General features: G+C 39.7%; 1 protein-coding gene across 12 annotated transcripts in view; it reads left to right on the top strand.

The window, feature by feature from the left end:
• Positions 1–12,986, top strand: part of APBB2 (amyloid beta precursor protein binding family B member 2) — a 323,648-nt gene that overhangs the window by 95,556 nt on the left and 215,106 nt on the right. For 11 of the 12 annotated variants that reach the window (XM_036332260.1, XM_036332188.1, XM_036332170.1 and 8 more), the window contains exon 3: positions 6,379–6,484. The exons of the other annotated variant lie outside the window; for it this stretch is intronic. The gene's annotated coding sequence lies outside the window, so the exon portion shown is untranslated. The remainder of the gene's footprint in view (positions 1–6,378; positions 6,485–12,986) is intronic. 12 annotated transcript variants of the gene reach the window in all.

Genomic DNA, 12,986 nt, shown 5'->3' with positions numbered 1-12,986 from the left:
ACTGATAATACTATTATCACCTAGAAATATTATCTCACATATAGATAATATTTGAATACCTACTTAAACTTCCTAAATTATTCCATTAATGTCTTTTCTAACCTCTCTCCTCATCCAAGACTCATCAGTCATTCGTTGCATTTTCTCTTTTTCGTTCCCTTCCATCTAAAACAGTCACCCTGTTTTTGTTTTGTTTTGTTGTTGTCATTCCCAGCACTGATACCTTGGAAGATTCCAAGACAGTTGTCTTGTAGAAAGTACCACAATCTGGATTTGTTTGTTACTTTGGTTACATACAGATTAAGCATTTTGACAGACATACCACATAGCGCCTGTGGAGACACATACGTTCAGTTATCCTATAACTGAGCTCAAGGTACCTTTTCTCTTAGGTAAGAGGTAAGTATTCTGCGGGGTGATACTCTGAGACTGAGTGTCCTGTCCCACAGCAACCTTTCCCCTTGTGGCTTTAGCATCCATTAATGATCCTTGAGTGAATCAATAATTGCCTCGCTGGTTGTAAAGTAGGATTTTCTATTTCTGCTATTCTTTGGTGTTTATTAACTCGCATTTTAAAAATAAAGATGAGCTTCCCACTACCCTCTTTTTCATGAATATCTATGGGTAAATGGTTCTTTTGTATTCAGTGTGTTCTAATTCATCCATTTCATTTTGTTGTTCAAAATGATGACCAGCTCCTATGTCTTTTTGTCATGTCTCCATTAATAGTTGAGCATGTCTTGCTTTCTGGCATAAAAAGATGTTCTAGGCTTATCTTGTACTTTTCTTAGCTCAGGCCTGTCCCCAACTATTTCTCCAAAATCTGGAGAAATATTTAGAAATATTTAGAAACCAAAATATTTAGAAACCAAAATCTGGGTAATTTTCCTTAAATATGCATATAATCCAGAAAAAGTTAAACGTCACTCATCATTTGTTTAAGCTCCCCACCCTTGAACTTCTGCTAAAATATTTTATGGAAGTATTGGGAGTTTAGAAATTAGAAGGAAAGAACCAGTGAGAGGAGGAGGTCATTGAAAGTGAAGGTCTTTGGGCTTTGGACCGGAAGTGGCACAGTGATACAAAAAATGACCTGCGATGGTGCCAAAGACCAGTTTAGATTATGGTGGAATTCTGACCAGAGAGAGACTAGAGAGCCCGAGAAAACAATTTCTGCTTGTTTTCCAGGTAGACTCTGAAAACATTGGTTGCCCTTTTTTTAATATCCGGTAATGCTATGAGACTGTATTCCCCTGAGCTATGCATATGCTAATTCTTGCAGCACTTTAAGAAATATAGGTTTCATACTGAGAATTCCTCAGTGCTCTACATTTTCAGTCAGTGTGAGGCATGTAGAGATGGGTGTATATTTCAGCATGTCTTCCTTTAAATATTAAAATTCATAGATTTTTTTTGAGTACTCACAGTTGAGTATAATATCTGAGTTTACTTGCTAATTATAATATTTGGTTGCAAATTATTAAAAGTGCCTATGTGCAGCAACTTGTGAGACACAGAAACCAAGAGTTCCCAAGTTATTTTCCAAAGTAATCAGCATGCATTTGATAAAATGATAGTCTCCGAGGGGGATCTTGAACTTGAACTGACTGATTTTTCTGGAACTCAATATCTCCTCTGTGATCTATTTTTATAAGTAATAGCATAATTAAAATGTTCATTTGCCTATTCTGTTCTTTCAAACAAAACAAAACACGATGCCAGTAGCTTTTGTTTCCATTTGCTAAGGAATCTATGAAAATGCTTAAAAATACAAAAGCAGATTTGAAACAGAAGGGCTTTGTTTTTGTGTGTGTGTGTGTGTGTGTGTGTGTGTGTGTTTTTATGGAAGTCAGCATTTTTTGAAAGAAAACAAAGAAGTAATGACTACTACATCTATGGTTTGTGCAGCAGGAATATGGTTATTATTCAGGTGTATATACATCTAATCTTTCAGATGCTTTGTAGTTTTATGAAATAAAACCACACACACACACACACACACACACACACTGACTTTTAATCTTCAGTACATTTTTTGAGATTGGAGAGTCATAGTAAAGCAGCTGCTCTATACAAAATAGTTACTGGCTGTATGATATGCGAGAAGGTTAAACTGAAAATGGAAAGGGACACATCATTTAAATGTGCTGCTAACAAGTGCAGGTGAGTGAACTCTGGTGGGTGGGGGCCAATTTGACTCTTGAGCACTATCACCATCCAGTTCTTATGTGATTTCAGCCGATGGGATTAACTAAACGCACTCCTGACTCGAGTCACCACTTTTGGCAAATGGATTATTTTCAAAGTCAAATTCCATCATGGTTGGGAACATTTTAAAAAAATATATATTGTATTGATTTTTTACAGAGAGGAAGGGAGAGGGATAGAGAGAAACATCGATGAGAGAGAAACATCCATCAGCTACCTCCTGCACAGTCCCCACTGGGGATGTGCCCGAAACCAAGGTACATGCCCTTGACTGGAATCGAACCTGGGACCCTTGAGTTCGCAGGCTGACCCTCTACCTACTGAGCCAAACCGGTCAGGGCGTGGTTGGGAACATTTTTAATATAACTAAGTTCCTTTGGAGATTATAAAGATCAATCTCTCTGTTCTCACTTTCTATTTAAAACTGCCCAAGTGAGCCCTGACCAGTTTGGCTCAGTGGATAGAGCGCCGGCCTGTGGACTGAAGGGTCCCAGGTTCGATTCCGGTCAAGGGCATGTACCTGGGTTGCGGGCACATCCCCAGTGGGAGGTGTGCAGGAGGCAGCTGGTCGATGTTTCTCTCTCATCGATGTTTCAAGCTCTCTGTCTCTCTCCCTTCCTCTCTGTAAAAAATCAATAAAGTATATTTAAAACAAAACAAAACTGAACATTCATCCCTGTGCCCAAATCCATCACTCCTTGTATTTCTTTCTTCTTGCTCTTATTTGAAAGGAGCTTTATCCAGAACACAATTTCTTCATTCAATATAGAATTTCCTTCAGACATTAAGACAGTTTGTATACAATTATAATTTAAAGATCTTTCATCTGGATTTTACCAAGTCCATGACTGTTTTAGCCAATAAAAGCAAATATTTTGAACTCTGTAATGGATTTATATACTTTGAACATCCCTGTTGGGGCTGGGTTGCCCTTGAACTGTGAGTTAGAAAATACTTTTAAGGGTACAGTCGTAAGACTAGATCTGTTAATACTTGTGGAGAAAGCTTCTGGTGTCCTGGGTCTTGGGCTGGCCTTCATTCTGTTGTCTGGATTTGTGTGTGAAATTAAAGTGGGGATAAAAAGAGATTTTTCCACCAAATGGCTCAGTCTTATTTTTATATAGCACATTGTTATTTTATAATTGGAAAAGTAGATAGGATTATTGTGGAAAATTTGGGTACCACAGGGAGATGCAAAGAAAGCAAAATTATTCTACTCTAATTCTATTATCTGTAGTAAGCAGCTATTCACATGTTGACTTATTTTTTACTTCTAGTTTTTTTTTCTAGATGTAAATACTTTGAAATAAAATTGGTATCATATTGAACATTTTGCCTTATAGTCTGCATTTCCATGAACACTACTTAAAAACATTTTCCCACTTAAATGCCTTACAAATTTAAAAAATCTGTTTATCCATTGTTGGATACTTAAAGTTTTCAAATTGCTTGAAATGATATTACTTATAATAGAAAACTTCTTAGTATATATCTTTATGTATAATTTACACTTTTTTAAAGGATAAATTCAGAGTCTTTTTTTTTTTAAAATATATTTTATTGATTTTTTACAGAGAGGAAGGGAGAGAGACAGAGAGCTAGAAACATCGATGAGAGAGAAACATCGACCAGCTGCCTCCTGCACACCTCCCACTGGGGATGTGCCCGAAACCCAGGTACATGCCCTTGACCGGAATCGAACCTGGGACCCTTCAGTCCGCAGGCCGACGCTCTATCCACTGAGCCAAACCGGTTTCGGCCAGAGTCTTTTTTTAATAAACTAATTTAAAGTTTGTCCTTTCCATCAATTATGGTTAAGCCCTGTTATATGCAAGAATCTATCTTTATAACACCATCATCTTGGTCTGAAAAGAATGGTGCAGTAACACCTTATTTATCTAACACCATTAGGGGACTTCTCAGAAATAAATTTTTCACATAACTGAAACTGACCCTTAAGAGTCCATACTTGGTAATTATAAACACTGTGAATGAGAATCTTTCTAACATTGTATTATATATGCTGCTATTCCCTTTAACATAATGAAAAGATTTGAAAAATCACAATGCAACTCCTGGTTTATATCATAAGCCATCTTATACACCAGGGGTGGGGAACTTTTTCCTGCCAAGGGCCATTTGGATACTTATAACATCATTCTCGGGCCAATACAAAATTATCAACTTAAAAATCAGCCTGCTAGACCAACTGGCAGGTGGTTGAGCAACGACCTATAAACCAGGAGGTCAAGATTCAATTCCCAGTCAGGGCACATGCCCGGGTTGCGGGCTTGATCCCCAGTGTGGGGGAATGCAGGAGGCAGCTGATCAATGATTCTCTCTCATCATTGATGTTTCTATCTCTCTCCCTCTCCCTTCCTCTCTGAAATTAATAAAAAAAAATTTTTTTTTTTTTTTAAATCAGCCTGCTGTATTTGGTCAGACATTTAAGTAACTCACCTCTAATGCCTTGGCAGGCCAGACCAAATGATTTCGAGGGCCTTATACAGCCCGTGGGGTGGACATTCCCCACCCCTGTTATAAACACTAGTTATCGTACAATTGGCTCTGCTAAAATGTGATGCATGCATTTCTGAAAACCACAATGCTATGCAAAATCATGCAGTAGAACCCAACCCACAACACAACACTTAGGAGATAAATGGGGTCAGGGACATAGCACTCAACAACCTTTATCAGTGTTTACTAGTGATACATTAAAAAAAAAAAAAAGATAGGAACTGATCACAAATTGTAGCACAATTTTACACATATTAGTTGGTTAAGGAATAAGTAAACATGGCACTTTACCTTGACAAAGTCCTGACCTTTTCTTGTCTGAGGGTTTGGAAGGGTTGCAGCCTGTGAGGTACTCCTGAAATCTGAAGGAAGGTTGGGGCACCCAATGTGGATGGGTGTGGCTCATAGCACGCTTGTGGGAACAGACCACTAGTGCATGTGTGAGGCATGGACTTTTGCATTCTATCTAAACTTACACATCTGGGTTCTACCTGGGTGCAGTCTTCTGCTATTACCCAGTGTTGCAATGAAACGATGCATAAACAAATGTGAAATTCCAGTTACGCTCAAATTGTTTCCTACTGTATCAGTCTTGGAACAAACACAAGGTTTAGCAGGATTGAGTATACTGTGTGGTAATACGGTGAAGTGGAGGAGATATTCTGCTTGTGTCTATCCTGTGTAGAGTTAATATGTGCAAAACAAGAATCTGGCATGAGAGTCAACACTATGAGTGTTGGCAGTAACAATGACAATAATAATAAAAGATGTCTATTGATGTTCCTGGGATTCTGCCTGCTTTTCAGTTACGACTGCTACTGTAGCAGTTCTTCCTGTCTTCTTCTAATTGACCTATTTTTCAACCTCTTCTGGCTCACAGAGGAGTTCATCATGCTTCTTAGAATTACATTTAACATAAGGCCCCAAATGGGAGAGCACAGACTTGAGGTTATGGTTTACCTGTGGCATCTGTTTCACCGTCTCAAACTTTGTAATCTTGTGAATGAGCTATTATGTATGTATTCATTCACAGCAGTGTTGGGGAAGTAACTTACGTTTTAAATCAGGTTATTATCATGCAGATTGTTGGATTTTCTGTTTTATCAGAAAAAAAAAAAATAACAGGATTCTTCTTATTCCCACCTGCGGCAGGGAAGGGTGCCTAAGGGAATATATCTGAAGGGCATTAAAGTTGCTGGTGATTTTCTTTGTTATTGTTCCCGTCTGTTTAAACTGCCTCTGTGTTTGTGAGATGAGCGCGCCTTTGGAAGGTGGTGCAGGCACAAGTGTGATTGCGGTAGACCTTTCCTCCCAAGTCTCGGAATAATTAGAAGTCCAGATCCACCCTCAGTTGCTCTTTATGACTCCCTGAGAAGGACATTTTTACCATGAATGGTTGCCAAGAAGCCTCTCTGATTCCTGCTTTAGTAACTTTAATAAGACAACAGATCAAAATGCGGTCCAGATTTAGCAAGCCTTGTTAGTGTTGTTCTGGAAGAAAGGTAGCTCACAAAACTCATCATTTAGCTATTCAGTGAAATCTACACTTTAATTATGCAGAGAGGATGTGAATAGCAATGGGATGTTTTGATTTTTAATTTCTAATCTGACTTTGAATTTTAACTATTTTTGTCTCTACACAATTTTTAGATACATCTGGGCTGCCTGACCTCACTGAGCGATTGCTATTAATTAACAAGACTTTGTGGGAGAAAGGAACTTGCCTTTTGAGCTTTGTACCAAAGATCTGGGAAAAGTAAGTCATTTTCTAACTAGCTTTTTAAAAAAATTCCGATATACTCCTCTCAGAAAGTTAATAGTGGGTCTGTGGCCTTTCTGCTTTCTTTCTGTCCTGACTTTGTAAGCTTTATGTATTCTTATGGATTTGAAACATGGAAAGGGACTCAGGAGACCTTTTCAAAAACACTTTCTAAAGAGATTTGGATGACTCTCTGCATTGTGCCATTTCTTTTGGGTTTCAAAAACTGAGTCCTCAAGGTTGTAATAAAGCCTTTTATTTGATGTGCAGTAGATGAATTAAACTTGAAAAATAAGGGATGCAATGTGGTGTGACAGAAAAGTGAGTCCAGTTTTATGAGCTTCAGGTATTTTAGACTTTTATATGGGCTCTTTGATTCTGAATTTTTGGAATAAGAATGAAATCCATTTGGTTCTTTTCTTGTCTAGAAGGGAAAACAAAATGTAGAGTCACTTGTTCAAGATGTTCTTCATGTAGCCTGGTCTTGGAAGATTTGGTGCACCTGCCAGTTTTATTATTTTATACCTTTTTGAGGGACTTTCAGATATGCTAATTGAGACACCTGTATGAATGGCTTTGCTATCTTTTAGAAAAAATTGCTTGAGACTATATAAATTTAATTTTATTCTCTGATATTTTTGAAAAGGTAAAATGGGCCTTAAAAATAATACAGTCACTGTACTTTGCTGTAGATACTACTTGGAAGCATGCATGGCCCATAAGAATGCAAGCAAAACTACACACACACACACACACACACACACACACACACACACACACACACCTTCTTTCTGGCATGTTCCAGGAACAATACCATTGACAATAGGAACTGTGCATGCATTTACTTACTAGGTAGTTTTCTAAACTAGGTATGCCTTGTGTCTTACAGCTCCTTTACATATTTGATACTACAAATGAACTAGTTGAAGCAGCTAAAGTAAAGCAAGGCAGAAAAGAACTTTGCTCTGGAAGTTCTATAGAAACATTAAATAATACCAGATTTTATTGTTAGACTAGTGTCCTGGTGCACAGATTCATGCTCATTGAAAGGAAATTAATTAGAAGAAATATTTTAATATCACTATTCGCCCTTTCTCTATAATAGAAGTGTCAACCAACTTCATGATCGACAATGACAGATTGAAACATGCATGCAATTAGCGCCAGCGAGAGCTTTATATGTATCGTGCATGCGCTAGTCAACTTAGCCTTTTATAGATATAGAATAAATTTGCTTAATTAGACCTGCTTTCTGATGTAGCTAAACTTTTTCCAGCCCAGTGAAGCACCCCAACTTCTCTTTCAGGTAATTGTCAGCAACACAGCAGCAAATATCAGCATGAAGCGGATTATTAGTGTAGATCACACAGGGAGAACAAAGGGTAAAATATTTAACTGCAGCAGTGTTTGACTATATTCTGCGCAGTGAGAAAACCTGAAGTCATTTTCAAGGTCCACCATTTCTTACTTCTTTTCAGTTGGGTCAAGTTTATAAACTTTCTAACTCCCTGTTTTAGAAAGAAAATAGGCGAATAAAAAGAAAATAGGATTCCACTGAATCTCCTATCTACCTACTCCAGGACTTCTGTGAGGATCAAATGAGATGAGGCATGAGAAAACGCTTCACAGACATTTGGTTGAAGTGTAAAATGTTTGCACCTGGCTATAAAGCAAGTCGCATTCCTGGGCTGAAGAAACTGCAAGGAGGCTAGTTGCTAGGGAGAGGAAGCCGGGAGTTGTTGTGTGACATCATTACCCAGAGCCCACAGCGATGATCATTTCCGAGCTGGGCTGGGCTGTGGGCCGCATTTTGCACCATGGGATCTTGACATCGTTGGCTGTGATTTGGTGGGGTGTCGCTCCTGGGTGGTGATGGAGCCTGTGTCCTACTTGGGGGAAGCCGAGTGTTGGTTTGTTGGCGCCAGGCCCGTGGTGCCATTTATTTTTAAATGGCTAGTGTGTGTCATGGCAGCTCCTGCGTTGAGCATCTGCCCCCTGATGGTCAGTGCATGTCATAGCTACCGGTTGGACGGACACTTAGCCTTTTATATATATAGACTAGAGGCCCGGTGCACAAAAATTTGTGTACTCGGGGGGGGGGGGAGGAGGGAGGGTCCCTCAGCCCGGCATGTGCCCTCTCACAGTCTGGGACCCCTCAGAGGATGACCACCTGCTGGTTTAGGCCCGCTCCCCAGGGGATTGGGCCTAAGATGGCAATCAGACATCCCTCTGGCAGCCCAGCAGCCCTCAAGGGATGTCCACTTGCCAGCGGGAGCAGGCCTAAACTGCAGTCAGACATCCTTAGTGCTGCTGAGGAGGCAGGAGAGGCTCCCACCACCACCGCTGTACTGGCAGCCATCAGCCTGGCTTGTGGCTGAGCAGAGCTCCTCCCATGTGAGAGCGCCTTGACCACCAGAGGGCAGCTCTTGCATTGAGCGTCTGCCCACTGGTGGTCAGTGTGTGTCATAGTGACCAGTCATTCCCAGTCCTTCTGCTGTTGGGGTCAGTTTTCATATTACCCCTTTACTATATAGGATAGAGGCCTGGTGCACGGGTGGGGGCCAGCTGGTTTGCCCTGAAGGGTGTCCCGGATCAGGGTGCGGGTCCCGCTTGGGTGCCTGGCCAGCCTGGATGAGGGGATGATGGCTGTTTGCAGCTGATCACACCCCCTTCAGGGTGGGGGTCCCCACTTGGGTGCCTGGCCAGTGTGGGTGAGGGGCTGAGGGCCGTTTTCAGGCAGGCGGGTGACTGAAGCTCCCAACCTCTCCTTTTTTTCTTTTTTTTATTCTGGGATTTATTTACCTTCTATGGCTGTCACTGGAACTGAGAGCTGGCTTTAGCTCTGAGGCTTTGCTCCAGCTCTGAGACCTCGGCTGCTGAAAGCAGGTATCTGGGTTTGTTTGGCTTCTATAATTGAAACACTGTTGCAGCTCCAGCTCTGAGGCCCGGCTGGCTGAAAGCAGGTTTCTAGGGTTTGTTTAGCTTCTATAATTGCAACATTGTTTCTTAGAGTGCAGCTCAGAGGCCGGCAGCAGCAGGCGGGGAACCTTGGCTTCCTCCATCACTGGAACAAGCAAGCCTCCTGTTCGCTTCAGGTGCCTGGCTGCCGGCCGCCATCTTGGTTGGCAGTTAATTTGCATATCACCCTGATTAGCCAATGGGAAGCGTGTCGGGGGTACAGTTAATTACCATGTTTGTCTATTATTAGATAGGATTGTATTTACTATAAACTTACTTATAATTAAATTGTGTATTTTTTGGTAGTAATTATAATAATAAGGTAAGGGTCTTTAACTATGAACCCCATTTGAAGTTTAATAAGATATTTGTAATGAAAAAATATTATACACACACGTAGAGTACTCACACACCACGAATATAATTCTGAGTGCTGTTGAGTCTCTGCTCATATAGTCCATTGAAAGGAAGGACTTTGAAAATTGCCTCCTAAAACAGTTGCTTTGCTCCAGTGAAATATTGCAATAGTGAAATACTGTTAGCAATGGAATTTTAAAAAATGATAGCAGTTTTTATTTAGTTCAATTTTGTAGTCTTATATTCACATATTGACCTTAAAATAAAGGAAATCCTATTGGTATAGTTGTTATTCCAACTTGGAAGGATATTTGAAAGAGGATTATGTTGGAAGTCACCAATCTGTTCACAGAAATGGAATTAAAAGGACAAAAGATTAATTCTCTGGGCCTCAGGATTCAGATATTTGCAGTGGTGTTTGGATTGGAGATAGAACTTAGTCTCAGAAAGTAAGCTGCTTAAACAGCCTTTCAAATCATTTAGGATCTCTTGAAAATTTAATATAGTCTCTGGTGAAATATTTTGCTTCCATTATACCAAAATATTCCCTTTGGGACATTGTTGTAAAAGTCATTTTTCCATTTTGTGGAGGCAAGGTAGCTATAGGACTTTTGATCACAATAATAAGCTGAGACAGACACTGTGTTGCCAGAGGGACCATAGCAAACAGGTCTCTACTCACTAAACCTGATGTCATAGGTGAATTTTTATATGCACCAAAGGATGTTCATAATTCACCTTTAAGCTAGCAAAAAATAAAAGAAGGAGGTCATAGTATATAATTATGCTCCACATGGATCTCGTCCTGAAGAAATAGTTATGTGGAAGTAATCATTAAGGGAGGAGGAGGGACATCCTTTCTGAAATTTACAAGCCATGAGCAAACGGTGCTGATAGTACTTTGTACACTCTCAGGGGTGCTTACATGTGTTGGTGACTGGTTTCTTTTCGAGGAGGCAAGCCCATGGTTTTAGGGAAAATTCAGAACCACAGACCACCTCCGCACTTCTCCTTAACTCCCTTCTGTCCTCTACGTTTATTTTTTTCTTAATCACAAATATGTTTTCAAGTCTTCCCTCTTTCAAGTATTTTTATTTAATTATCTGAGGTCGATTTCTGGAAACTTGAGTCTGTAATGTTGACAAAATATAGATACACTTTTGAAAAATTAGCCATGGATGATTAACAAGTAAAAAAACAGCTTCTATTTTATTATCTTATTTAATATGTGCATATGTTTATGTTAATACTAAAAGAGTAGTATATGCCATAAATTATTTGGTACCCTGTTTTTTTCCATTTAACAATAAATAATGAACTCCTATGCTAATAAATAAATTTAAAAAATCCTCACCAGAGGATATGTTTTTATTGATTTTGATGTGAGAGAGAAATATCGATTGGTTGCCTCCCATATGAGTCCCGACTGGGGATTGAACCCACCATCTAGGTATGTGCCCTGACCGGGAATTGAACCCACAACCTTTTGGTGCACAGGGCAAAACTCCAACCAACTCAGCCACCCGACCAGGGCCCTATCCTAATAAATATTTATCTATAATATCATTCTTAGTGAAAGCGAAACTGTTGGATCTTAGCTTTATGTTGATTTGAGGCTGCCTCAGCTTTCAGTTAGAGAGGAGTAGAAATAGCTAGGTTTTTCATTTGCAAACAGAGAATAGATTAGGACTGCCCTTCTGTAATCTCTGCAGTGTTTACTGTAACCACACATCTTCTGAATAGGAGGCTTGTGGGGCTAAATATGTGGTTCAAATTGTAGGGGTTACTGTCTGACAGGTACTGTGTATAAAGCATTGTGTCTTCTTTGGGCCCTTTGTTCTATTACAAGAATGCAGGTGACATGTTCCTCCTGCTTAGCTGTCTCCATCAATATTTCTGTTCTTAAGGAAGGATTCTACCTACATATTTCTTCCTCGCAAGAAACTCTGTCTCAGATAAGGTAATGGGTACAGAAGGAACATTTATAGACTTTAGGATATAATGTATTGGAATAAATTTGAATTCAAATTAATTGGAGATGCAAAATGTTTTAGAGACCTTTGCATGCTTTCTCAATTTTAAGTTTATTTATTAAACCAACATCTGTTGAACTACTGTGTGCCAGGTACTGTGTTAGGAGCTCATTATTCAAAGATTAATGAGATATGCTCTTGCTTTCAAGGAACTTAACTTGAGTTTCAAATTCAGAACTCAAGTAACATTTATTTAGCTTGTACGGTATGCCGAGCAGTGGGTTGGATGGGTGGTCTTAGATGAGGTATTTGGCTAGTAAAATTGAGTAATGATATTTATTGACCCATCCCCTCCAAAATAAGTTATGAATAGAATTTTCTAATCTATACTTTTTTTCTTCCATTATATTTTATTAAACTTTTGGTACCTGCTACTACTTGTTAAGTTAAATTAGCAAATGGGAAAAAAAGTTAAATAACAAGCATTTAATTGATAAATTTAGAATGATGATTTTAAAAACATGTATGTGTGTGCACATGTATGTTTTTTATATTTAGAAACCTGTATACATTTAATGTAGTCATACTTTCTCCTAGTAGAGTAGTTCTTAGTTCACATGATACAAATAAACATATCAAGATTGACTTCATTTTTCTTTTTTTAAGTATATCAAGATTTGATGGCGTTCTGCCCTTAGTGTAGCTCCATTGTCTGAACAAGTATGGAAGCCATAGTGTTTAATCACTTGGTTTTCCCAGTAATTTCTGGGATTGGGATTATTGAAACTCGGGGGGGTAAAGGAACTTGCTCACATTCACACAGCTAGAAAATGTTAGAGTTAGGATTCCAACTTCCATCTGTCTAACTCTTGCAGGATCCTCCTGAGTCCAGTGAGCTGGTGGGAAAGGTGGACTCACACATGCTCCGGGCCTGCCGAGGAGGGGCAGTCATTTCAGCTGAGGAATCGGGAAAGGTGTTTGCTGCACTGAAGAGCTGGCAGGGAAATCAGTCTCAGGGCTGAGCTAGAAGACAGAAAAGCAGAGAAGAGGAGGGGCTGCAGGAAATGCATGCTCCAGGTCATAGAGGAATGGAGGCTCATGGGTGTTCAGAGAGTGGCTGGGGATGGGCGTGTTGGGGAGCAGCATAGGGTAGGCTCAGGTTGCAAAGCCTCGGGGCCAGAATGAGGAAGGCCTGTGTGTGCCATGCTGGA

Source organism: Myotis myotis, unplaced genomic scaffold, assembly GCF_014108235.1.
Source record: "Myotis myotis isolate mMyoMyo1 unplaced genomic scaffold, mMyoMyo1.p scaffold_m19_p_1, whole genome shotgun sequence".
NCBI lineage: Eukaryota > Metazoa > Chordata > Mammalia > Chiroptera > Vespertilionidae > Myotis > Myotis myotis.
This window is presented reverse-complemented; position numbering and strand designations above follow the sequence as displayed.